Source organism: Siphateles boraxobius, unplaced genomic scaffold (genome assembly GCF_051911475.1).
Source record: "Siphateles boraxobius isolate OS27281-9 unplaced genomic scaffold, OSU_SipBor_1 35, whole genome shotgun sequence".
In the NCBI taxonomy this organism is placed as follows: Eukaryota; Metazoa; Chordata; class Actinopteri; order Cypriniformes; family Leuciscidae; genus Siphateles; species Siphateles boraxobius.
The window spans coordinates 7,115,774-7,140,773 of record NW_027508975.1 but is presented as its reverse complement, the minus strand read 5'-3'; the positions used below and the strand labels follow the sequence as shown (position 1 = coordinate 7,140,773).

The following is a 25,000-nucleotide window of genomic DNA, read 5'->3' as shown; positions in this document are numbered from 1 at the left end:
TCGTGTTTTCGTCCGAAGTTGATCCGATTCACGTTTGGCCTGATGAGCTTCAGCAGATAAAACTTGTTTTTGTTTTTTATATTTATGTGGAGTTTGTGTTGGAGTCTGTGTTGTGCTGGAGGCAGGTCGTTTTTTGGTGTCATCAGACTCCATGTAGTTAGCTGCAGTGCCGTCGCATAGACTGTATATAAAAAGGAGAGAGGCTCGAGAGCGCGCATGCACGTCACATCCGATGGATTTCCCGGTAAATCCGACCCGGAGCCTTCACATAGAAATAGGAATACTGGCCTTCAGAGGTAATAGCAAAACCCGACAAGTGGATCATTGTAATGTTTGATTACAACCCCTTCACACACAGGCAATAAAAAAGGATTCATTTTAGAAGAAAAGCTACACATAGCACCTTTAAGACTTTTCATTAACACTAACATATAATGTTGGCTTAAATACACACAATAGGACAGAAATTGAATACAGACAGACAGATAATAATACTGTAATTCTGTGTATATGTATATCAGTATCACACGCTGTTTGAGAGGCGTCTTTGTTGCACACATCGGATATGTCAGTCAGTGCGAGTAGATCCTTTTCTTACATCAGCATGAGTTTGAAAATCACATTTTATTGGTTCACACTCATGCCATCGAGAATATTCTATGATTATTCATAGTTAGAATGCTGCACTTTACAACGATACCAAACTTGTGTTGAGGGAAAGCAGAGTCATCGAGAAGTGAGCAGAGAAAAACAGCAATTTTTCATGGATTATTAAACCAAAGGAAAGATTTAGGAAGGTAAACATACAAATAAATATAATTTTATATGTTTAATTACAATTTGGAGCATTGGGAATGCTAGATGAGGTTTCTAATGATCCAATTTTTGTGAAAACCTGAAATTTGACATATTTCACTTGTTTTGCCTATATGCTCGTAATTAGCATTATGACTCATTTTGCCAGCACGGGTCACATTTCTTGTTTGATTAATTTTTACAAATGTCTGTCCTCTCCATCTACAGTGAAGAACAGCAAAATAATTATCCGAATGACTTTTGAAAACTGCCACCTTGCAGTTTATATATACAGGTAAAAATTATAATTTTTAAAACAAAATAGCATAATTATCTGAATTACAACATTGTGTGAATCGCTGAAGTCATGAATGCTTACACTTGCCAGTCATTTATCCTTTAATGGCCTTTATGTCCTGCTTTCTGAGTGTACAAGTGTTCATTCATTATAGAAAGCCCCAATTAATGTAAAACATCCTAGCTGTAAAGCATTGATTTCTTTTTAGAAAAAAAACTCACTGATTCCAAACTGTTGAAGGGTGTGTTTGCAGTATATCACAAATACTTTTTTTTTTTTTTTTACATAAACTTCAAATGAAAACTGCATTGCCTATAATTAAAAAATCAGCGAAGTGCAGATATTCTGCTAGAAATGAAAGGAGAGGCCTGTTTTACAAGCTACAGCATTCATGTTTCAGTAAAATCAGCCCATACTCTCTGGAGTGAACATCTGGAAGAGTGTCTCCATGTATGTGTTCCAGCAAGTGTGTCCATTTTTGATTTCCACGTCACACTGAAGATATTTTCATTCATAAGAGCGATACTGTTTACACAGACGCAGCGGTAATTGCATTCATATGCGACTCGTGGGAGACATGCACAGTGTGTTTCCACATGTTTGACATCTAATACCGCATGCTAATTAATTGGATGATCCCTTTCACAGATCCTGCTTTCAACATTTTAATGTACAAGCATGCCTGAGAAATTCTTTTTCATTGTTTTTTCACCCCTAAATTGTTTACATCTGCGAACAGGGGCTTTGTGCAATCCATTCCTTTATCCCCTCATTTTCACAATAATTTGCTTTTATATGACATTTTATACATCAACTGTTAGTCAGAGACTCATGAGTTCAAGCATGTAGGTCTTCTCTAAACGCTAAATAACAGTGTATTTATGAAACTGTCCAGGTCATCAAATACAGGATGAAATGGTGGCTCTCTCACAAATACCTAACATGAAAGAATTCACAATTTGAATTCCGGGTTGAAATTGCGCTAGAAATATTTGTATAAAAGGCTACAATCCATGTGAATTATCTCTGACATGTTTGCACACTTGCAAAAGTGAGCTTTTGGAAGCCAAAAATCAAATCACAATGCATTATTGGTGTGTGAGAGAGAAAAAAAGAGATAGAATGAGACTAAAATGAATAAAGTGAGTAGAAAAAGGTAGGATGGGCTAGAGGGGCTTTTGTTGGTGGAAGGCATGCAGAAACTATGTGGTTTTCTCAAGGACAAGTTAGACAGGGCAGGCCACCTCACAGAGGGAAGCTGGAGTCTCCATGGTACCATGTGGAAAAAGGGAGGGAAAAAATCCGGGCCAGAATGAAAAGAGGTAACCCTAGCCGCTGAGGTGGCCTGATAGAAGTCAGGGGCCAGGGTATGGCTCCCCCTTTTCCCCATCCACACCCACTTTGTGTTGTGTTGAGTACAAGGAAGAAACTCCTCTGCTTAGAGCCAAGATAAGCAAATATAATGGTGCCACACATTAGGTTACTGTAAGGAAGGAGAAGGGAGTAAGTGAGAAAGTGAAAGAGAGAGTGTGTCTTAGTTCTATCAGTAGTCCAATCGGCTCCTCCTTTTCTTGACATTTAAGAATAGGGAGCCATGTGATAAGGAGATCTTTCTCAAGCTGAACTAGCACCAGAAAGTGGCAGCTGAGCCTGAAACCATACAGTGTCAAGGCCTTACCATGCTAAAGAACTGCCAACAAATAAATCAGCTTATACTTTTTCATATTGAACCTGCAGCCTTCTATTTCATCTCACTGTCATTATTATATACTTGTTATATTTAAATAATATTCATATTTTTTAAACACACAGTATACACACACACACACACACACACACACACACGCACACACACACACACACACACACACATTTAAATAATTAATAAATTACATATATATAATAAAAAAAAACATTTAGCGACAGTTCTGTTACTGATATGTCACTATTTATTATTGAAATATTAAAACAAAGTCTGGAGGTAAATTCAGTGGCTGTCATATCTAGGGCCAGATTTTAACTAAACGGCAAATTAGCGTGAGAGCGCAATTCCCGAAAAATGCTGAAGGGAGGAGAAATTTCATGCGCATGATGTACTGGACGCGCAAATTGACGCAGCTGGATCATTTCCATAATGACCAATGCAATCTACCAAGAGCAGCATCTGGTTTAAGACATGCTTTTTTGGGGCATAGAAGAATGGCGCAAAGACCAGTAAATTGACAAACGCAAACCTTAGTAAATCACCTTGTGTGATTCATTTAAATACACTCCACCCATAAATGTTGCGTCTAAAAGGGAAACTCCTACAAATGCACATGCTAGTCTATAGATAGTTGATATTGATTGTCTATTGATAGTCTATAGAACTCCCAGATTCACTGCATATCTGTGGCACACAGACTAGCTACTTCTGTGTTTACATACCTGTCCTGTAGATTGTAAAACTATTTTGGAAATGCATATCTGTGTCAGCCAAATGTTAGGAGTGACAAAGGGCCATAAAGACAAACTAGGTTGAAATAGTAAATAATAGAATGTAGACTGCATCCTGTTAAGGAAATTCATCCTCAAACCGGCATCATTATCTGAACTGAGGACAGAGAGTGAGAGGCGACAATGCACTCCTGGCCCAGGATGAGCTGCTAATATTTACTCTGATCACAAATGGGTTTTCCTGCACACTTCCTTTCTCATAACATAAACATAAATATACATGAACACAAAAATACTACTGCTTTATCTGTTTTTACTAATCTTTTAATTAATAGCATTCTAAAGAAAAAACACTGAGCAGTTTAGAAAGATGGTCTGTTATCCTGTCCTGTCCAACATAAAGAAATGCAAAGCTAAGGCATGTAAGAAAAATAACTTTTTTGTTGTTGTTGTTGTAAAAATCACTTTGGCAAGTAAATTAGGCCAGCTGACCTCTGAAATAATGCATACTCATGATGACTGAATAAAAAAATTAACAAATTTCTAAAGGCTGGTAAAAACTAGAAGCATGTGACCAATTCATTTTGGACATTGTATGAGTTCTATCGAACCATCTCTGTCAACAAAATGATATGAATGAGTATGTGACATCAACTGCACCCATAGATCAAGTCAATATCAAAAGAAAAAAAGAACGACACCAGATTCACAGATGGAGTAACTTGCCAGACGACATTGCATTTTGTCATAGAACTGCACCCTGATATATACAGCGAGTATATTTAAGCAAATTTATTCGAGGCCAATTAGGTCTCTATTGCAATTGGATAAAAGTTTGAAAGCGACTGCTAAATGCATTAAGTTAAATGTTAATTATGTCAAACAATCAATTCTGACTACTAAAGGCAATGTCTGGCAATGTCTAAAACAAAAGGAGGGAAACGTCTCTGTTTCGCTACTTCTTAAAAACAAAAAAGCCCATTTTGGTTAGTAGATTAACCAAAACACTTCATCAATCAATCAACAGAATCTCTGGCTTATATTTCAAAACAGGAAATGAGTTAATCGTTTCCCTATTCACCATCAAAAATATAATCTTTCTTGGGATACACAGTTGTATTCCTAAAATGATCAGATGTAGAAATTTAAGAACTGTTTGTACATTTGATTGGTATTGCATCTGACAATTTTTGGATTCCAATTGTTACTGCAGCAATATGGTGCCTGGTAGGGCTATCTGGAGAAAAGCAGTTGGAGTACATTTATCAAAACCTTGTTTCCAACATGCTTATGTAACTTCACACATTCTGCCCAGCATCGCTACAACGGCTCCCTCAGGCCTCCGTAACATGTGCAATTACACTACACACAGACATAAAATACTAAAAGGAAACGAATACTAAGTTTCAGCCCCGTATTTAGTAGATAAAGATGGTCGCGCCACTGCCAAATATATTTCATCTTTCCTTTTTCCATCACCCTATTCAAATCAAAATATGCAAGTGTAATGGTCAACAAAATGAAAACAAAGATTTTAATGGAGGAAAATGGCCTCAGAAAGGTTAATTCACAGTTTTTTTGGAGGGATGGAATCTCCTGCTATAGTGGCTGAGTATCTGCCAAATGCACCCCTGGAATGAGAGAATGCATCTACGTCTTTCCTGTGGTTTCTATTCATCTGCAAGTCATAATTAGACCCCGATAGGGTCTTGGCTCCTTGCCTTCTCTTTCCACTGCCAAGCAAACGGCAAGGCAAAACATTCCCTCTCTTATTTTGCCATGTCCATCTTGTTCTTACCGGTGCAGTTAATATTTACTGAGCATAGCTGTAGAAGTCACACTCAAAAGTTCCAAATGGAAACAACAAGTGTGGTAACTTTTCACAGACATACTGTCTTTTAGCAGTGAGGTCATTCTAGCCTAGATCAACTTACTTCGCATTCAGATTCAAATTGACAAAAAATACAAATATTCACATAATCCATGTGGTTCAGTAATCAAGATTTAGGTCTGGTAAGGTTAAAAAAATGCATTTGCTGTTTCATCAACGTAGCAGGAAATACACAAGTAGAAAAAAATGAAACATTTTTCCATGATTGCTTATAGGGAAACCCATCAATCTGCTTAAAAACCATGTTTCAGAGCTAGACATCTGGGAATAACACATGAACTCAAAGCAGTATGTTTTATTTTTTGTAAAAAGGAAAAAGTCAAGTTCGGAAGTCTTTGTGTTTTCCCTAAAAAAAAATCTTAACAGCGACCATGTGGACAACTCAAGTGTAACATACACCTGAATTTCAGCCAAAGACATTGATAACCATTGTTCACTGCCTATGTATGACAGCTTTGTTTGCCCTAGGATAATAGAAGGCAATTATTACAGACCAGTGACCGTTAAATGTCTGTCTCTTAGTCCAACAACAATTACCCATCAAATTACCACAGGCTGATATTTACTAAGTACACAAGGTCACGGCACAGTCTGTCACAAGTGAAATTGAGTCCCTATCTGTCCACAAACAGGCTCCTTACAGGCAACACTGTCCAGTGCCCATAGAGGACCTTGCAATTTTATAAAACACTGTAATAATACATTATCTGGTGTTTTTAAAGATACAGCGGTCTATTTAAACACAAAAAAGACAATTTTGCATCAAACAAATGACAGGAAAGGGAAGCTAACTTACTTCCTAAGTTCAGGAAAGACTTCAGTGAACTCCACCCATCCTTTCCTGTATCCTGGGCTGTTAGTGCAGCTGCCAGTAGCAGACAGTAAAGATCCCAGAGGAAAGATGCAGCCCTCTGTCCTGGAAATGGGTGGGTTTTCCATATTTCAAGCAATAGCCTACAGGTTATAACGTTACCAGTGGCATTTCTCATGGACTGCACTGGAAGTTACAATATATAATAACAATTGCAAATATAAAATTAATTCAGCTGAGACCACAATTTTTCCGGACTGTTTCCCAGAAGGATTGTAATAGTTTAGCACCAATGGTATTAACGTTAATGGTAACGTTAGATAGATTACGGTCAATTTAGCATACTTCTGGGAAAAGCAACCCCCGGGAGTATATTGATTATATTTACTATATTGATTTTTACAACCGTAAAACATCACATTTCTACAGTCACGAATAAGCTGCTACAGTGATGACACTTAAGGTCCACACTTACCGTTGTTTGGCGAAATTTCGCGGGTAACATAGGCCTACGGTCATTTCGTGCTGTTAGGGCTAAAATATTCCATGCAGATTTCGGTATATTTCAAGTTCACGTTCAAGACCAACAGAAAGCAGCTTGGTTTGAAACTGACACAGTTTTGCCAGTTACGTTTATCTGTTTTCGCAGATAAACACACTGATAACTCTGAATCATATAGCAGTTTTGAGTGAATCGATTACCCTAAATGATTTTGAACGAATCAGTTGAGTGAATGATTCAGTTGCTGAATTCGGAAATGCATAGGCTTCTACTCTTACTATTTCGGCAACAGAAAGATATGGTACAAGTAGCCTAGTTAGTGTAGGTAGTGTATACTAGAATGCTGTTCCGAATTGTGCAACTTGACATGCTCGTCGTAGTCGTATTCACTTGTTCTTTCTAAAACGAATCAGTATTTTTGATCTAATCCTTTAAATTAATAGTTCACTGACTCACTTACAGTCCCTTGTCGCCATCTGTTGGACGTATAAAGACCTAACCTCTTAGTCAATGAAAATCCCCACTGACAGCCTGTCTGGAATTCATTTTTTAATATTATCCCATACTTTTTACAGTCATAGGCCTACATTTAGTGTTTAATATGTGCCCATTTTAATTCGGTGTGAATGCAGGTACAATGGGCCGTTTAAGCTTGATTGTACTGTTCTCAATGGGTTTATATTTGCAGAGCATAACAATGGTCTTTAATTAAAGGGACACTATTTCACTAAATTATAAAATAGTTTTGGTTAATGCAATATGACGCTGGTGGGTATGGTCTTGTAAGGTGTTTAAATATTGCTGGTTCAATTTGGCTGAATGTGTTAGATAAAGTGGGCTATTGAGATTCAGGTAAATTGAATATATTTCTCAATGTTTTATACTTAAATAAGTAAGCAAGAACCTATACGTGAATGAAAGCTTTCCAGACAATTCAGGAAATGAATTATGAAAGGTGATCTGGGGATAATGCCAAAATAAGCTCTCAGGGGCATCCGATCCCAGACTGTACTTCTAATGGGAAAACTGTGCAGGTTGGTCTCTTTCAAAAATTAAGTGAGCTTCCTTCACCCTGTCTCAGTGATAGAGTGGATAGAATATCAGCAAAATACTTTACAACGGTTTCTCTCATGAACTCTTCCATGGATGGCATAAAATGACATCTTCCTATAGTGGGACGGGTAGCAACTAAACTGCATTCTCTTCCTCACATAAGTAGGCCTAGAAGAGGCTCATTTGAAGCGACCATAAAACAGACTCCCTTGATGCAAAAAAATAATCTACACTGGACACAGCCCGTTGTGAGACACCATTATATTTTTTAATACTTTACATTAAGGTTCTATTTGTTAGTTAACAAAAAGTTAACAATAGTTAACATGAAATAACGATTAAAATACTTCTAACGCATTGGTTAATCTTAGTGAATTGCAACGTTTACAGTACTAATACATTATTAACATAAAAAGTTGTCTCTGTTAATAATATTTAATGGACCTGAGCTAACATCTGTTATCTGTTCATGCAATGAAACTAGAACTTGGCAGATTCCAGTGATTTTAGAGATGTTTTTAATAGTTTAGATTTTTTTTCTCTCTGTCTGTTCTTGATTTTGATTGATTTGAACCAGCAGACAATGGAATCAATTACTTAAAAGAAGTGCAGAAAATATGGCGGATGCTTTTTGGACATTGAACGAGTTTGGTTTCCTAAGGAAGTATTGCTGATGTACTTTTTTGATTATGATCATTTCATAGTCTTGATTGAATATGTTCAACTCCAGACGAGCACTGTCATCTACTTGATGAACTCATAGAGGGCAGGGGCATGATCATGCTCAGTAGTGAGAGGAAGACAGTGTCATCTAATGTGGCGGATGGGACGGGTGCTCTGATTGGAAGGACAAGACACAGCCTTGTGGATTAGCCTGTGCTGGTGAGCGTGATCGACGTCATCCTTGAAGAATATCCTCTTCTCCAGGTGATGAGTGGAATCAAGCATGAAAAGTTTGGAATCATCAAGATGGCACCAGTTGTGGAATTTTAAATGGTTATAATTATTATTCCAATTCCAATTGACATTAGTGGCTGATTTTTTGAAAAGATTTATAGAACCTGTTGATTTCTTCAACCTTCACGTTTCCTTTCAGACTTCATGTTTTTGCTCATACTGCATGACCTTCTGCTCAACCTTGTTTTTGTACTGTTCCTTCGCTTGTCAGATGGCTTGTTTAACATTTTTGTTGAACAGTTTTTGTTTCCGCTGCATATCCTGTTTAAACACTCTTTACTTTCATTGAGGATGGTGTGGGCTGCTTTGGGTTAGTTGTTGGCAATCTGTGTTGTGGATATTATTGAGAATGTTATGTTGTCATTGATGGTGGGAATCTGATCATCTGGGTTGGAGCTTGTCTTGAGGAACAACTCCTAGGTGGTACAGTCAAATCAGTGTTTGCCAGCTGCGTACATCACCACCTTTACCCTAAACACTAACATTTATACATCAACAGTGAATCTTACACCTGCATTATTCAAATGCTTATTCTAAATGATTACGATAGGAGGAAGCTACATGTGTTATTCTGTTCATGGTCAAACTCCAGACCAAAACAACTTTACAGAAAAAAAATAATACATACACACACTGACTGCAACTTAAGCATGTTGACAGATGAACATGACCAGAGGGAATTAAAGATATCTTTTAAATCTCACAGCTTCTTTTCGCTTACCACATTTCTAGTAGAGAAAATGCTTTATTTTGTGGAAATACGAAATGCTGTCAATCCGTTAGATTGTAAAAGAACTAAAGCAAAAGCAACATTTCACAAATTAAACTAAAACAACATGGAGAGAGAGAGAAAAAATCAAGACTCACCAATAATGAATGGCTTGGTAGAATATGTCCTGAACATTGAAAAACAGTTCAAAATGTGCAAGATAAGGTTTGAATGTGCTTCTGTTAGAACAAGGGCAGAACAACATGAACTTCATGACAAGGACTTTGGTTTATTGCTGCAAAAGGTACTTTTGCCAAATAAATAGTTGATCACCTGAAAATGATTCTGAGAGAACGCGAAGCTGGGGTGCACATACATTCACTCTTGATTTGAGTTATGGAGCCTCTGGTGACTAATAACTAAAATGTTAGGCTGAGCAATCACAAAGAGCATATGATTCAGGTGGTATATGATGGGCGCTTTAAAAATGATAAAAAATGTGTTTATTTAGGTTTTTTATCATGACAAGTAGTTTTCCCAAGTGTAAAGAAAATTTGTCAGTTAATTACAGTTTGAGCTTGTTCTAGCTCCTTGCTTGACAGATATTTAAGTCTTCAATTTTCCAACATGAGCTATTTTAAATGCGTTATGGCATGTGCCCTGAACAACAAAAAAAAGAACAAAAAAAAGAACAAAAATTTTCTTCATGCCTTAAAATAGTTTGAATGTAACTACAACCTTGCTCCATTTAGTATACGCGGAACCATGAATATGCTAATTGGTCCCGGCTCCACTCATACCAACTCAGAGATTCATTTGGCCAACTTACTGAGGTAAGCGCTGCACAGTGGTATCGCTCTTTACAACATTGGACACATAACGGTAATTAATATGATTAGCCTTTTGTCTGACTAAAAAAAACCCTCTGAAGGAGAAGTGCCTACATATCAACTGCCTCGAAATGAGAGAGGTTCATTTAGCCCTGAAAACCTTCCTCCCAGAACTGGCGGGACACGACGTTCTGGTCCGCATGGACAACATGTCAGTGGTGTACTATATAAATCGCCAGGGCAGCCTCAGATCGGCCAGCCTGGACGCTATGGCCAGACTCCTCCTGCTTTGGGCACATGCCAACCAGCGCTCGCTAAGGGCAGTGCACGTAATGGGCAATATGAACCAGGGCGCAGACACGTTATCCAGAAACAATGTCCCACCACGGGAATGGTCTCTCCACCCTCAGACGGTTCACATGATCTGGAGCACCTTCGGCAAGGAGCCTCTTCGCCTCAGAAGACAATGCTCACTGCCCAATATTTTTTTAGAAGAAAAGGGACACGCTGGCCCACAACTGGCCCAGCCGCCCCCTGAAAGCGTTCCCTCCAGTCTCGATGCTCCAACAGGTCATCGAGCGGATCAGGGAAAGCAAGTGCTCAGTCCTCTTCATAGCCCCCCTCTGAAGATCCAAATCTTGGTTCCCAGACCTGGCAAAGCTGCTGAAGGCAGCTCCCTTGCCCATACCGCAGAGGAAGGACCTCCTCACGCCGGCGGACGGGTCAATCTGGCACCCAGACCCAGATCTGTGGGCTCTACATGTATGGCCCCTCAATGGGTACCCAGGGAGGAGTCCAAAATACCCAGAAGGAGTCCAAAATACCATGATTGAAGCTAGACCACCGTCTACCAGACGCCTCTATGCCCCGAAGTGGTCAGCGTTCGCAAGCTGGTGTGCAGCACGAATATACCCACACATATATTAAGTACCTCTAGTACTTTCCCCTCTTCAGGAGCTGCTGGATGCGGGCAGGACCCCCTCCACGCTCAAAGTATATGTGGTAGCCATATCGGCTTTTCACGCTCCTGTGGCCGCCCATTCCTTGGGGAAAAGTGAACTGGTCATTCGTTTCCTCAAGGGGGCTGGGAGGCTTAACCCGCCTTGACCCCCCTCTGTCCCCACCTGGGACCTATCTAGGGTCCTCAAGGCCCTTAAGGGAAACCAATTTCAGCCGCTCCGGACGGCTAACCTTAAACCGCTTTCACACAAAATCGCACTCCTGCTAGCGCTGGCGTCGGTCAAAAGAGTATGCCACCTGCAAGCGCTTTCCATAAGCGCTGCATGCCTTGAGTTTGGGCCTGGTGACTCCAGAGTTGTGCTCAGACCTAGGCACAGCTATGTTCCTAAGGTGCTCACAACCGCATTCAGAGCCCAGGTGATATCACTATCAGCTCTTCCCCTGTCGGAAGATAATAATAACTTGTATCTGGTCTGCCCCGTCAGGGCTCTCAGAATCTATCTGGAGCACTCTGCCACATTCAGACAGTCGGAACAGCTCTTTGTGTGTTTCGGTGGCCGCACTAAAGGTCTGCCGGTCACAAAACAGAGACTATCTAGATGGATAGTAGACGCTATCTCTCTCGCTAGCTCATTCCACTAGAGGGACAGCCACCTCATGGGCTTTGTCCAGTGGTGTACCAAGCGAAGACATCTGTGTGGCGGCAGGCTGGTCCCACTGTCCACATTTGTGAGATTCTACAACCTAGAGGTCCCTGCTTTGCAGTAACGGGTAATTTCTATCTAAAGGCCTCGGCCCCAGAGTCTCTGAAACATTATACCTTAATAAAGGGTCTGACCTTTGTGACTTTCAAACTCTACTATTGACCTCGGGCCACTTAGCCCCAGGTAATGGTTCAGGGCGAAGTCGCCAGCTAATGGCACGGCGTTTTAAAATGGGTTCCCACTGCGTATAACTGCATACGAAGTGAACGTTCTCGAAAGGGAACGTACTTGGTTACTAAACGTAACCTCGGTTCCCTGAGAGTAGGGAACGAGTATTGCGTAGCCTGCCGTGCTGTTACGCTTGGCTCAGGTGCTGTCGCTTCAGTCGCTTCAACTTGATTCTATGGCGATATGGTCTGCTTATATAGGCTTTTATGGCATGCTTATCCATGCCCATTCTGGCGGGTTCTGATGCGCCCTGGGCGCGATGCGGCCCAATTTGGTTTGCGCGTCTCAGCCGCCTCACCATAGTTTTGTGCAGTTGCTGCAGCACAGCCAATGAGCGAGCTAGACGCCCTGCTCTGTTTTCGTTGTGCAGCTGCACTGCGTTTTAAAATAATGGCTTCATTATTCTCGAGAAAAGGAGTTTTCCCACTGCGTATAGCTCCGCAATACTCATTCCGTACTCTCAGGGAACCGAGGTTACCTTAGTAACCGAGTACGTTTGTAATGTCAGAAACACCAGCGATTTCAAACCGCGTTTTTGAGACTGTCTTTGGTTCACCACAGTTTTAAAGAGAAAATAAAAATTGAAAAAAGTAAATTGGGTTAAACCGAACATATGTTACAAATCATGGCCGAAGAAGTCAAGAGTTAAGTTCTAAGTTTTAAATCTATGTTAAAATCTGAAACAGACAGATTTAAAGACCCACCATAGCACAGAATGGAGTCTGAAGAGTTCCTTGTTTATTTGTCTGCAGCATTAAATAAATGCTGTTTATATGTACGTGAATTATTATATAGAGTAATGAGGAATGTGTCAAAGACCTGGAACTAAAAATTTAGTGGCATTACAATACAGCTGAAAAAACATCATTTGAACATTCACTCTGTCTGAAAGCTACTGTATCCGGCACAGGCAATAAGTAGCTAGCTATTAAGGTGGGTGTCAGTAAAAGTGTCATTAATGAATTTTAAATTATTATTATTATTATATTAATATACAATCTACATTTATATTATCTTTACTTTTTTGTATACTGTAGAAGTGTTCATAAACACAGAACCAGCACACTTTGCTGTTGACACATGCCTTGCTGAACTGCAATTTGTGTAGCTGTTTCTGTCTAAGGTGTGAGTAGACTAATAAAGCCCAAGAAAACATTTCCAGAATCACAGTATTAGGTATAAAGTGTTATAAAAATAATACAAGCTGTCAACACTTCATTATCACCAGGGTCAAAATAAGAAGTTTCAACCACCAATGTGAAAGGGCCTGGAGTATTCACCATGCCAGGCCTAACATGTTTCGAGTTCCACCCACAAGATGGAAGTTTTCATTTTTCCAGCTTCCCCCTCTTTGCACGTAACACCATCGGCTGTTTGTACACTCCATCTTTGAATGGACAGGCTCATGAGTCCAGATGTTTCCAGATCTTGCATGCAGGTGCACTTTTTTGGCCAATAAGTCTTTCTTTTGCTCTTCCACATTGGAATAAAAATTGTAGCTGGCTTTTTAAATAACAGCTTTAAAACAAGCAGAAGGATCTTTCAACTGGTTGCATCGATTGACTGCACAAATATGCAACGCTTATTGTAAACTATACCCTTTTAAAAAATAAGTATAGTTCAAGTTCATTTTAAGCATACTCAAGTAAAGTTTATTTTATGTATAGTTTATGTAGTAAGTATACCAATATCAATGTGCTAGTAGTATACTTGTAAGTGTACTATTTTAATACTACTTGGGACTAAATTGGCCACTTATTATAAACGTATAGTTGTAACAATAGTAAAACTTGAATATACAACTAGCAGCTATTTTTTTCCATTTGTACTGCAACTACTATGAGGGAACTTATACTGTAGGTATACTGATAGTATACTAGTTAAATACTTGTAGCAAATTTTTTAGGGAAAGAACATTTTGAAGTATACTCTCAGTAAACTACAATAGTAGTTTGTGATTCATTGAAAATATGCAAGTGTGATTTGCTGTATTTTACTAGGTGACTCTATATTTATGTTAGCCAAGTGATTTTATTACTTTACCTCACACAAGCAGAGTATAGCAATTCGTGTTTACAAGTTCATCTTCTGTATTGCCGCTTTAATAAGTTTAATTCTTCATTCAGTAGTTTAAAGGGATGTTTGTAGATAGTAAACTTATAGTATTTTATTTTGTATGGGTGGGTTGTTAATTACATGTCGTTCGTCACATTTAATAACACTGCAAATATATTATGATCTTTCGCTTACTTCATTCCGTGCGCTTCATGCGCCACCTAGTGGCACTACATAGTACTACAATAATGTTTATTTCAGTAAATGTTATTTACTTTAAGAATATGATTGTTTCTTGCAAATGGTGAAAGTTGACAGCACAGCAGACACAAGGGCGAGAAAATAATCAGTGGGACGATACCCCAATGGCTCGTCTGCAAAGTTCCCGAGATTACGGCTCAGAAAAAGGGAGAAAAGTGGAACACCTCATTCTTCAGAGGTAACGGGTCCACAAACAGAGCCATGGTTCCTCATTAGAGACCAGTGGAGTGCACAAGATGACTATACCCATTCCTTACCTCTGGAACTTCACAAGACAGTGCATAACCTTGAAAAAGAGAATAGAGAGCTTCATCAATCTCAATTATCAATGAAGGAGGAGATCAGATGACTGACAGAAATCCAACAAGGTATGCAAGACCTTGACTGGCTCCTCGTTAACATGAGGAGCCAGTCAAGTCAGAGGTCATGTCCAACTGCTAAACAACAGTATATATCCCAAACATATCCAGTCCCCTTACCTAGACCTATATACAGGGAGTCAGGGAACTCCTGTGCAGAAACCAGCACCCCGTACATAATCCAGTACCGGCACCAACGAGAATTCCCACTTCCAAGACTACAAACCCTTATAGTACAGACAGTAATGCCCATCATGCTCCTCCTTCAGTTCAATATCAATATGATGACACCCGTATTACTGGTAGAGTAGCAGCCCAGGTTCCCTCCAGTACACCTGACCCTTACAGACATTACCTGGTTCGACAGCAGCCAGAGATAGATAGATCAGCCCCTCCAGAGGTCCTCAGCCAACTATACCAGATTTTTCCCGTCGAGACCCAGGTGAATTTGCCCGCTTTAAGTTAGCCTTGGGTAATGTAATGCCAGAGGACGCAAATAAACTCTTTAAGTACCAGGTTCTAGTTGACCACTTGAAGTTAATGGAAGCCTGCCTGATAGCAGATTCATTCTTGAACTCCCTTACTCCATATTCAGACACTATGGCAGCATTCACTGTGAGGTTTGGGCGACCTCGCCAACTCACTCTAAATAGAATAGCTTCTGTTATGGACTCCCTGGTCGTCCAGTCTGGAGATACTGCAGGCGATACTGCAGGTCACATGTGACTCGACTCCTCACTAAACTACCTCCAGAATTGCGGTCATCCTTTATTAGGCACATACGTTATGAACCAGGTATTGTGTACACATTCCTTGACTTTGCTAAGTGGCTCAAGTTTGAGTCATGGTGTCAAGCATTGGTGGAGACAAAGCTCACAGAGTCAGACAAAGAACGGACTTTTGCAGGGATTCCAAGGTGAAATATCAACCAATCACAATACTCCACGGTGCAGATCAACCATCATTATCGGTGCTGCCACAGCCATCTAAAAGCACAAATAAAAGCATCACCTTCTGCCCTTACTGTGATGGCAAAGACCACTACCTGTGCCAGTGTACGTCCTTCCAAGCACTTTCCAAAGACCAGGTGACTGACTGGATAAAATCGAATAATAGATGTTGGAAGTGTGGACGCTCCCATTGAGCTGTGCAGTGCACTCTGAAGAAGCCATGTCATTTGTGCAATGGAAGGCACTTGTAAATCCTCCATGATGTGAATGATAAGCCACTGAAGGAAGGCACCTGCCTTGTCAGCTCTACCAATACACCACTGTACATGGACAGGCCTGACAGGTCCAATCGAGTCCTTCTTAAGGTCATTAGAGTCATCCTGCAACACAAGAGTCAGAGCTTAGACACATATGCTGTAATCGATGACGGTTAAGAGCGCACAATCCTTCTGTCATCTGCAGCTCAAAGACTAGGTCTCAGAAGGCGGTCAGAGGACTTAGCCTTGAGGTCTTTAAGGCAGGTCATCACAACGCTCCATGGCACAGCATTTTCCTTCAGGATCTCATCGCCCTCCCAACCTAATAAGAGCTATCTCATCGAGAGAGCCTTTACAGCCGAACCCTTGAGTCTAGAAGAACATTCCTATCCTGTTGCAGCCCTTCAACAGAAATACACTTAAGCCCATCATTAAAGCCAGCCCACTGCTGTTAATCGGAGCAGACCATCCTCATCTAATAACCCCTATAGTACCAGTCCGCCTTGGTCCACCAGTGGGTCCGGCAGCCATTAAGACACGTCTGGGTTGGACTCTGCAAGGTCCAGCACGAGTTCTTGAAGATAAATTGAAGTCACAGCAGTGTCTGCATATCACCATTAACCCTTCAATGGTGGAGCTTTTTCAGAATGTCGAAAGACTCTGGCAGGCTGTCGTCCTCCCCATTAGATCCGAAGGGCTGGTCACAAGGTCAAAACAAGATCAAGAAGCCCTTACCCTTCTACAGGCTCAGACCATGAGAGTACTGATTAATGGAGTTAGCCGACATGCTACCCCACTCCTTCACAAGAAAGACATGGATCTTCTTCAGGCTTCTAAAGAGGCTGTACTGCCAAACATAAGGAGCACAGAAAAGCATCTAGAAAGGGACACCATTAAAGCTCCTTCATATAAAGAAGAAAGCTAGAAGTCTCTGGCTATGCACGCAAACTTCCTCCTGAAGAAGTCAACACTGAGGGTGAGTCATGGTTGATTCCTCACCATATGGTTCAACATAATGGAAAGAATAGTGTGGTTTTCAACTGTTCCTTCGAGTTTAGAGGTTGACAGCTTGAATTACTGATTGCCTGGACCAGCGTTAGGCCCCTCCTTATTTGGCGTCCTGTTATGCTTTCGTGAGCACAGAGTGGCAGTAAGTGGTGACATCAAAGGGATGTTTCATCAGGTCTGCCTTCCTGAAGATAAACATCTCCTCCGCTTTGTGTGGCGGGACCTGGACAGAACCAAATCTCCGGATATCTACGAGTGAAAGGTGTTATCCTTTGGCACCACTTGTAGCCCCTGGTGTGCCATTCACGCCCTTCAATGGCACATCATGGACCACAGCAAGCCCAATGATGATGTCAGAGCCACAGTAGAGAAAAACTTCTATGTGGACAACTGCTTGCAGTGCCTAACGTCACCTGAGGAAGCGAAACAACTGGTGGATAAACTCCGCCAACTCCTGACTTCGTCAGTGGGCAAGTAATGTACCAAATGTGGTTGAGCACCTTCTAGCAGACGCACATTCCAACAGCACAGAAGTTTGGCTGTCACAAGACCGGACTGACATACAGAAATCCACACTGGGATTAAAGTGGTACTGCCAATTAGAACCCTTCGGTATAAAACCCGACCAGTGAAGCCTGGACCACTTACCCTTCATCACATCTACAGAGTACTCGCAACTCAGTATGACCCACTTAATTTCATCATCCCATTTACCACACGAGCTAAAGTTTTGGTACAAAGGTTGTGGGATAAGCAGAGGGAATGGGATGATCCCAACCTACTAGATGACCTCTTGAAATCCTGGAATGACTGGAGAAGAAGAACTCTCTACCTTAGCCAGCATTTCCCCGCCTCACTGTTTTGCATATTTAGACACTGGCCAGTTCCAGGTTACCAGACAGATACACTTCTTCTGTGATGCCTCAGAGCAGGCTTATGGTTCTGTCTCGTATCTGGGCACAGAAAATGATAGAGATCATGTCCAGCTAGCCTTCATCATGGCCAGATCTAAAGTTGCTCCTAAGCGGAGACATGCCATTCCTCGATTGGAGTTATGCGCAGCCCTGAATGGTGCTCAGCTAGTCAAACTGCTTGAGACTGAGCTCACTGTGGGAATCAGCAAAGTGTTTATGTGGACATATTCCACAACGGTACTCGCCTGGATCAGAATCATACAGATTCAAAGTATTCTTCGGAGCAAGGATAGCAGAGATCCAAGACCTTATTGCAGGGTGTACGTGGCGGTACGTTGACTCTGGAATCCAGCAGATGACCTTACTCAAGGTAAAACCCTCAAAGACCTGTCATTGACCAACAGATGGAGTCAAGGACCATCATTCCTCCCTGAACCTGATCGGCATGGCCAATAACTCATTTCAACATAAATTATTCTCCCGAGCATTCCTGATCCTGCCACCAACAGTTCCTGTAAGGAGCTAGTAGAGGCAACAGTCCAGAACCTTAAAGGAACAGAACAGTCATTAGCGGCAGATTATCTAGCTGCAGAATTGCTCATCCTCCAGAAATCCTAAAGTGACAGTATACCCTGATGAGTACAGATTACTTAAAGCTAGGAAGCCTGTACAGTCAACCAGTCGGCTACTTACACTTGCACCAGAATTCGACGAGTACAGCCAGCTCGTCATAGTTGGTGTCCGTCTGCGACGGGCTGAAGGACTGGAGTCATCAGTAATCCACCAATCCAATTTATTAAGATGAAAAAGTGTTTTCAAATTTTTTTGTAAAATAAAAGTCAAAAATTAAATGGGATCCTTTATTGTATATTTACTGCACTTACCCAGTTACTACACAGAACAAGGGGGTAACAAGCCCCACTTTAATTTACAGCCCACAGGAGTTACACTTACCCTGTAAATACACAGTTGAAACGGGTTACAAACACTACTTACTATGTCACAATACGAAACAACACTATTTGCACAGTAATTACAGAGAAAGGTATTCTTATTAAGAAAAAAAAAACGTTTTAATTACACATTATATTTCCCCTGACATTTAAGTGTCATTGCAATACAATGTGATAAGGTAAGTACTAAGTACTACATGGTACGTTCTAAATTTAAATCATAGCAGAAACAATTTTTTTGGCTTAATGTTAAGTAGTTTAGTAAGAAAAGCCAATGAAATCAATTTTTTATCATACTGTGCTTACATACAGCCATATATAGTATATATATATATATATATATATATACACACGTTTAATTTACAACCCACAGATGTCAAAATTACACTGTAACTACATTGCACAAGAACATATTTTGCCAGAAATGTGATAAAACCTTTTATATACAACAGATGTAAAATTTTTGCCTGGAATATATTAACAGAATAGGTACCTGTTAGTTTTAAAATAATTACATTATAAATAATTTGCTTGTATATCTGCTTGTTACCCCTTTATTACCCAAAACTTAACATATTGTTCCCTTATACCTACACGGAAGTACACTATAATTACAGAAACGTACACCGTAATTTCGGTTTACTTACGCAGTTGTTTGCGGGTCGTTATATAAAGTGTTACCAAATAAAGACTATTGCGTGCGCACAAGAAACGTAGCGCGTTCTCACGAGAAACTTTCGTGTGCGCACAAGAAACGTATCTCGTGCGCATGCATAACAATTTCCGGTTTGCGTTATAGACCTTATGCACCAGAGAAAGCAAAGAGTATAGAAGAACGCCAATATACGTTCTTTGGAGAAAGGAGGGCACAGCCATCTTTATCTTTAGAATATTGTCTTTGAACTTCCGTTTTTGCGGTTGCTGTGTATATTTCTATGGCATTGTTGTCCAGGAGTAATTGACCTTTCGCCGGCCCCTCCTCCAAAACGGCCATTGTCCAATCACACATCATAGCAACCGTTACTATGTGAGCAGGTCCGTCAAACATTGACTCCAAGCAAGATGGTGAAGCGGTGCGCCCACGGCGTTTGTAAATCGGACACTTTCTGGTAAATCGGATTGTCTGGAGGAGTTGTGTTCTTTCCGTTTCCAAAGCCAAAAACACAACGTGAGCGGTGCCTACAACGGATAAAACGGTATGGACGGCCCCACTCCCAGTTAAATGTGCCGAACATGGTTAACTCGCGTGCAGCGTGCGTGAGACTGAGACACTGAGATTAGTTAAAGAAACATGGAGAAAGCAGATCAAGAGGATCCATAAAGGAATTACGTTTTCTAAAGGGTTGTTGTTTGTTAACATGATATTTTCGGGGGGAAATGAGCAGCAGTCACTAACTGTTATAGCAGTGCAACACCCGTATGCTACAGTTTAGAGGAGTGCACGTTCGCAACGGGAAAGCATGAAGCTTACTTGACAACATCAGTTAATATATCAATATCGTAACGAATAGAAATAACCTTAAATAATGTAAGGTTATCTGCATCTTTCCATCTCTTATGTATAGTTTTAAATATGAAAATTGCATTTAGCATGACACACAAGCGGATGCCGTGGTAATGAACAACCTGCTCAGCGAATGTATAGGCCTAATCCTGTATCTGAGGAAATAATACTAAATATGCAGCGCGAGTTATATATTTCTAACTCCAAACAATTAGCCACTGAACCAGCTTATAAAATCTTTTGTGCTGGTTGCATTTGAGGTAACGTCACAGGTCATGGGGTTTCTCAGATTTCGCTTGAGACCGGTATAAGCATTAGCCTCGGTAGTAGTCGTGTCTCCTTCATTGCGTATTTTTAATATATCCCTCCACTGCATACTGTAACCCCTTTTGCCTCGATCTGGAGGATATCACGGAGGTATTGCTCCAAAAGGGTCACTGACCGGCACGGGTATACCTCTTCCCGTCATGGCAATCTATGGCGCTGGTCGCGTTTGACCATTTGTTTGACAGGCGTAGTGATAATAACTAGGGGGCGTGGCTTTTGCGAACGGTCAATTAGCTTCTGAAGTGAATTTATTTAATTTAAAGTTATCATGAGGATTGTAATGTTTAAAGCAGATGTCTTAACAAAAATCAGTAGACCGGGAATATTTTAAAACGAGTCGTTCATTCATAAATACGCAAGATCGCTATGAAAATACAGACCGGAAGACAAAAGACAACGAACTCAGAGCTGAAAGGGGGCGGGGCTACATAAGGTCTATAGCATCATTAATGCAAATGTGGAACTAGGAATGATATTTACGGAGCTTATTTTTCATCAATAATCGCAGATCGCAACATGGAAGAAGAATTTATTGAATTTATTATTTATTGCTATTTTATGATTTGTTTTTCAACTTAATTTAGAATTTTTGAAATGATTGAGTGGTTTTAAATTATGTTTTAAAGTTAGTTTAAATCTTTATTTTAAAGTGACAGGATCAAATTTGAGTTTTATACAAAAAAATTACATTGTTGAACTGAAATAAGAAAGTGTATGTCTAGAATAGAATAGAATATTCATTAATGTTACAAGGCAGTAGCAATTATATTAATATAAAATTAAATACCCTGTTAAATAATGTGTTTGAGAGCCGTTTAGCGCTTCGACTACATGTTTATACATTTCAGGTAAACAATAATGAAAATATATTCCTGTGAAATAAATAAAACAGAGTTTCTTATGCACTGTAATTTTAATTCATTCAATATATCTTGCCGTTTTTTCTTTCTCTTTGTTTTCTTTTTTACAATTTATTGTAATGAAGAAAACCATACGTTTGAGTAGCCATGTTTTGTAAACATCGTTAGATGATGTAATTATTACATTGTCTGTGCTAAAGTATAATAATCAATAAAACAAATATCAAACAAGTATCAAATATCCTTATAAATATCCTTTAAACAAGGTGCCACCACCCCCTCTATTTCTCTACTATTATCTACTATTTATCAACACCCTGAGCACAGGTTACAATAAGGGCAATAACTCATTCCTTAGATGCAAGTACTTTGAACTTGAAGTATAAGTCTATTGCTTGGTATGATTAATTTAGCAGCTCAAATTGAGCTTCTATCAAAACAGTATTGCAAATCTCATAGACATCACTGTCACATGGTATAGACCAGTGGTTTCTCAACTCCAGCCCTCGGGACCCACTGCTCTGCACATTTTGTATGTCTCTCTTATCTGATACGCTCAGTTCAGATTAAGGAGTCTCTCCTAACGAGCTGGTGATCTGAATCAGGTGTGTTAAATAACGAGACATAAAAAATGTGCAGAGCAGTGGGTTCTGAGGACTGGAGTTGAGAACCACTGGTATAGACGATCGAAATGAGCATTCTGTCTTGCACAGCTGTAGGTCTCCTGTATCCACCGCGATAATGAGAGTGATTGAAAATGTACGTAAACTGGAAATTGTAATGCGATATGTTTATCGTACGCACGCGATACGTTTCTCGTGCGCACGCGATAGTCTTTATTTTTGCAAAGGTCCCTTTATGGGCTCCGTAGGAACATATATGTTTTCTTTATAAATCAATATTTTCAAACAATTATATCATAAGACTATGGAAGCTTGTTTCTGCCATGTAATAAAAGACTTTAAAAGATAATTGCGACTTTTTATTTCAAAATTCTGACTTTTTATCTTAAAGGGTAACTTAACACTAAAACAACTTTTTTAAATTAATGATCTGTAAGAATGGAGCTTCATAAATGCGGTTCATTGATTCGAGTACTTTTTTTTTAAAATTTGGGTTCAAAGTGTTTTAATTCTACAATATATGGTGTAAAAACGTCTGAGTGCTGCCCTCTTCAGGTTGAACGGTGACTACTGCAGTTGAATTTTCCTATTGGAGTGATACCATCTGACCTCACAACCAGAGCCATAGAGTGATCTCTCTATATGGCTCTGCTCACAACGTACCAGCTAACCTCGCCCTTGCCTACAGAGAGATGCGTCGCAGGTGCACGCAGGTTTGGTTATCCTTTAAATTTGCGAGTTTGCATCTCGCAATTTTACAGTTTTTTCTCAAAATTACGAGATATAAAAGCAATTATGAGTCAGAATTGTGAGATATAAACTCGAAATTGCAAGAAATAAAGTCAGAATTTTCTCACAATTGCGAGTTTATATCTCGCAATTCTGACTTTATAACTTGAAATTGCGAGTTTATATCTCACAATTCTGACTCGCAATTGAGTCAGAATTGAATTAACAAGATGTAAACTCCCAATTGTGTGATAAAAAGTTGCAATTACCTTTTTTATTTTGTTATTCTGTGGCAGAAACAAGCTTCCATTTAATAGTCTGTAAAGCTATGTGAATAAAGTATTTAATAAGATACTTAATAAAAAGAGTAAACACAACTCAAACAAAATATTGAGTACAAGTATAGGCCAATATTCTTTGACTTTTCTATCAGTGTGAGTCAAGTAGCCTATGTAATTTTAAATATATTTCCGAAAAGTACATAAAAAGTAGACAAAGTATTTTTTTTTTGATTTTTAGTTTAAAATAAATAATTTTAGTATGCTAATAGCACACTTGAATAAACTTCTGTTTTGTAAGGTTAATGAGGATAACCATTAAACAAAAACATGATTGGTATACTGATAAAGAGACGATCAGAAAAAAAATACAGGTCCTTCTCAAAAAATTAGCATATTGTGATAAAGTTAATTATTTTCCATAATGTAATGATAAAAATTAAACTTTCATATATTTTAGATTCATTGCACACCAACTGAAATATTTCAGGTCTTTTATTGTTTTAATACTGATGATTTTGGCATACAGTTCATGAAAACCCAAAATTCCTGTCTCAAAAAATTTGCATATCATGAAAAGGGTCTCTAAACAAGCTATTAACCTAATCATCTGAATCAACTAATTAATTATAAACACCTGCAAAAGATTCCTGAGGCTTTTAAAAACTCCCAGCCTGTTTCATTACTCAAAACCGCAATCATGGGTAAGACTGCCGACCTGACTGCTGTCCATAAGGCCATCATCAACACCCTCAAGCAAGAGGGTAAGACAGAAAGAAATTTCTGAACAAATAGGCTGTTCCCAGAGTGCTGTATCAAGGCACCTCAGTGGGAAGTCTGTGGGAAGGAAAAAGTGTGGCAAAAAACGCTGCACAACGAGAAGAGGTGACCGGACCCTGAGGAAGATTGTGGAGAAGGACCGATTCCAGACCTTGGGGACCTGCGGAAGCAGTGGACTGAGTCTGGAGTAGAAACATCCAGAGCCACCGTGCACAGGCGTGTGCAGGAAATGGGCTACAGGTGCCGCATTCCCCGGGTCAAGCCACTTTTGAACCAGAAACAGCGGCAGAAGCGCCTGACCTGGGCTACAGAGAAGCAGCACTGGACTGTTGCTCAGTTTTGCATGTCATTCGGAAATCAAGGTGCCAGAGTCTGGAGGAAGACTGGGGAGAAGGAAATGCCAAAATGCCTGAAGTCCAGTGTCAAGTACCCACAGTCAGTGATGGTCTGGGGTGCCATGTCAGCCGCTGGTGTTAGTGCACTGTGTTTTATCAAGGGCAGGGTCAATGCAGCTAGCTATCAGGAGATTTTGGAGCACTTCATGCTTCCATCTGCTGAAAAGCTTTATGGAGATGAAGATTTCATTTTTCAGCACGACCTGGCACCTGCTCACAGTGCCAAAACCACTGGTAAATGGTTTACTGACCATGGTATTACTGTGCTCAATTGGCCTGCCAACTCTCCTGACCTGAACCCCATAGAGAATCTGTGGGATATTGTGAAGAGAAAGTTGAGAGACGCAAGACCCAACACTCTGGATGAGCTTAAGGCCGCTATCGAAGCATCCTGGGCCTCCATAACACCTCAGCAGTGCCACAGGCTGATTGCCTCCATGCCACGCCGCATTGAAGCAGTCATTTCTGCAAAAGGATTCCCGACCAAGTATTGACTATTGTGTGCATAACTGAACATAATTATTTGAAGGTTGACTTTTTTTTTTGTATTAAAAACACTTCTTTTATTGGTCG

The 25,000-nt window shown here is 40.0% G+C and overlaps 1 protein-coding gene across 1 annotated transcript in view; it reads right to left on the bottom strand.

Moving 5' to 3' along the window:
* col8a2 (collagen, type VIII, alpha 2) overlaps window positions 1-6,336 on the bottom strand; it is a 127,101-nt gene extending 120,765 nt beyond the window's left edge. Inside the window, exon 1 of the mRNA XM_077196165.1 lies at window positions 6,217-6,336. The gene's annotated coding sequence lies outside the window, so the exon portion shown is untranslated. The remainder of the gene's footprint in view (window positions 1-6,216) is intronic.
* Window positions 6,337-25,000: the final 18,664 nt, after the last annotated feature.